Genomic DNA, 3,675 nt, shown 5'->3' with positions numbered 1-3,675 from the left:
CCACAGGTTGGTTTGAACCAGAAAGTTTGGCAGTTCATACTCACCAGCCGCTCCTCAGAAACCTTATACAGGGTCGACTATGAGTTGAAACCGACTCAACAGCATTTAACAGCAACAAAAATAACCGTAGAAAATTTTAATACACCACTTTCTATGAAGAACAAAGCAACTAGAAAGACAGCAATGTTTGTCAACAAAGACACAGAAGAGCTAAAAACACAATCAACCAACTTGACCTCCTAGACTTATACAGAACACTGAACATGGCAAAAGCACAGTACACATAAAACATAATACTACAAACAATCTTCTCAGATCACAGTGCTATAAAATTAGAACTCAACAATAGGAAAGTCAAGGGGAAAAAATCAAATACACGGAAATGAATGAAAACTCTGCTTAAATGCTACAGGGTAATAGAAGAAATAAAAAATAAATGAAAATTTTAAATTCCTTGAATTGAATCAGAACAAAAACACAACACACCGAAGCCTTTGGGACACAGCAAAAGCAGTGTTTATAGAGTAATTCATAGCAATAAGCACACATTCAAAAAGAAAAGCTAAAATCAACACAGTAACACAACATTTTCAACAATTAGAAAAGAGCAGCAAAGTAAGCCTACAGTCACCAGAAGGAAAGAAATAATAAAGATGAGAGCAGAAATCAATGAAAGAGAAAAACAATAGATAAAATCAACAAGACAAAGAAGTTGTTTCTTCTAAAGGATTAATAAAATCAACAAACTATGGACAATACCACAAAAGTAGAAGAAGTTGCAAATAACACGAATTGGAAATTATATGGGTGACATCACAACAGACCAATTGAAATCAAAGGGATACTAACAGAATACTATGGAAAACTGTACTCTGACAAATTTTTAAAATCTAGAAGAAATGGACAACTTTTTATCAAAGCAAGACCTACCTAAACTAACACATATGTAAGTAGAAAACATAAACAGATTTATGAAAAAGAAGAAATTGACCAGATCATTAAACATCTCCTAACAAAAAATTGCCTGGGTCCAAATGGCTTCAGTGGTGACTTCTAACATACGTTCAAAGAGCTAACACCTTGTCTACTCAACTGTTCTAGAACAAAGAAAGAGATAGAAAATTCTGAATCCATTTCATAAAGCGATCATAACCCTTGTACCAAAACCATGCAAACGACACCATGAAAAAAGACAATTATGGGCAGCACTAGTGTGAACGTGTTCTTCCAACACCATGTCCCATGTCCCTGAAATTGAGGCCGTGAACCCTAACACTTGCAGGGGCACTGGGTGTGGACCTATCAGAAGCTGACGATGGCAGTGTGCCTGAAAAAAGAGTGGGAGGTAGAAAAGACGAAAAACAATCTATGAATGAAGCATTATCAGGAGTTGCAAATGGAGATACGTCTAAAGAAGCACTGGAAAATGTGAAGATTTCCAATTCCCCAAGAAATCTGCCATTTTGATCAATGGGGAAGCAATAACACAGCCTCCCAATTTTGAACCAGAGAAAAAGAGAGAAATGGGAGACGTTGGTGGGCTTGACACACACAAAGCAAAAACTGAAGACAAAGAGAAATCTGAAGAGGGTGGTGTCGAGGTAGAAGCAGAAATAAGCGTGGAGAAGCCAGATGACGAGGAAGATGAAAGCCAGGTGCCCAGCCTGCCTTACGGCTGACAGAGAACATGAGGTCCCTTCATCTACTGCTCTACCTAATCTTGTCAATGAAAACACTCGAAGGTGATAAGAGAAACAGGCTTTACAAACATGACAGAAATTCAGCATCAAAGTATCTGACCACTTCTGGAAGCCAGAGATCTTCTAGCAGTAGCAAAACCGGGAAGTGGTAAAACCCTAGCATTTCTCATGTCTGAAGTTGAACTTATTAAGCTAAAATTTATGCTTGCAATCCTTACTCAGTCACCTACTAGGGACCTGGTCATGAAGGCTCTTGGTGTGCATATGGAACTAATGACACATCACGTTCACATGTATGGGTTGATCACCGGGGGTAATAACAGATCTGCTGAGGCACAGAGACTAGTTAATGGGACCAACATCATTGTGGCCATACCAGGCCACCTCCTGGAGCATATGCAGAAGACCCCAGCTTCGTGTATAAAAATCTACAGTGTCTGGCTATTGATGAGGCTGATGAATCTTGGATGTTGGATCTGAAGAGGAGTTAAAGCAAATTATTTAAACTTCTGCCAATATACAGACAGACCATGTTTTTTTCTGCCATGCAAACTGGAAAAGTTGCCCAGCTGACAAGGATTTCTCTGAAAATAGAGCCCTTTATGTTGGTGCTCATGATGATAAAGCCAATGCAACAGTGGACAGTCTTGAGCAAGGGATCTGCTGTTTGTGCCTCTGAAAAAAAGATTCCTTCTGCTCTTTACATTCCTTAAGAAAACCCGAAAGAAGAAGCTAATGGTGTTCTTTTTATGCTGCCAGTCTGTTAAATTCCACTATTAATTGCTAAACTGCATTGATTTACCTGCCTTTGGCCATTCATGGAAGGCAGACGCAAATAAGTAAACAACCACATTCTTTCAGTTCTGCAACACAGATTCGGGGATACTGTTGTGTACAGATGTGGGCTGGATATTCCTGAAGTTGACTGGATTGCTCAGTATGATCCTCCAGATGACCCTAAGGAGTATATTCAGCGTAGGGGTAGAACAGCCAGAGGCTTAGATGTGGAAGAAGGCACGTCTTGCTCATTTTGCACCAAGAGAACTAGGTTTCCTTCCTTACTTGAAGCAGCCCAAGGTTCCACTAAGTGAATTTGAGATTTCCTGATCCAATATTTCTGATATTCAGTCTCAGCTTGAAAAACTGATATAAAGGAACTAGTTCCTTTATAGGTCCGCCCAGGAAGCATATAAGTCATTGATTCTAGCACATGTATGAGTCTCATTCTCTGAAACAAATCTTTAATGTTAATAATTTAAATCTACCTCAAGTCACTCTGTCATTTGGTTTCAAGGATCCTTTCATCGATCTGAACTGACCAGCTATGAAGGCAAACTTAAAAAGTGAGAAGGAAGTGGTGGATTCAGGTACCAGAAAGCCAAAAATATTAGAAAGTCCAAGATCTCTAAAAAAAAAACATTAGCAAGAAAACCGTGACAGCAGATAATTCTCACACTGAAGACAAACCTCCCTTCATCTGTCCCAAATGGATTTTCTCCCCTTTGTTCTAACAGGGAAATATTGCAGCCTTTGAGATTTGGACTGATTTATTGAGTTTAAGTTGACTTAGGCTTGCAAGGACTGAGGACTGTTCCAGAAAATATTTTCTTATTTTGGGTGGAAGATGGTATTTAATAGCTCAATTTTCCTTCTTTGCCCAAGAGCAAAACAAAGAAATATGTTTGGTCTTTGTTATGATAATAAAGTCATTTTAAATATTTTGCCCTTTAAATTTGTTATCATTTTACTATATCTCTCCTTGCTGCAAAAGGCAAGTGACCCAGTATACAGAGCAGATGGTACTAGTGGTGATGCCAAAAATAGTCCCACTTTATTTTTTAGGTTTTACCATTTCTTGGACCTTTACAGTAACTCCTGACTCCTCTTGAAAAATGCTCTGGTATAAAAGAGCAGAGAACTGTCAGGGCATTTGATTTTTACTGTTGAATGGCACAGATTAGCTACAAAATACTTA

General features: G+C 38.6%; 1 pseudogene; it reads left to right on the top strand.

The window, feature by feature from the left end:
- The first annotated feature begins 1,251 nt into the window (after positions 1-1,251).
- On the top strand, positions 1,252-3,159 carry LOC102832786 (annotated as a pseudogene).
- The last annotated feature ends 516 nt before the right edge of the window (positions 3,160-3,675 follow it).

Source organism: Chrysochloris asiatica, unplaced genomic scaffold (assembly GCF_000296735.1).
Source record: "Chrysochloris asiatica unplaced genomic scaffold, ChrAsi1.0 scaffold00006, whole genome shotgun sequence".
NCBI classification, from domain to species: domain Eukaryota; kingdom Metazoa; phylum Chordata; class Mammalia; order Afrosoricida; family Chrysochloridae; genus Chrysochloris; species Chrysochloris asiatica.
This window is presented reverse-complemented; position numbering and strand designations above follow the sequence as displayed.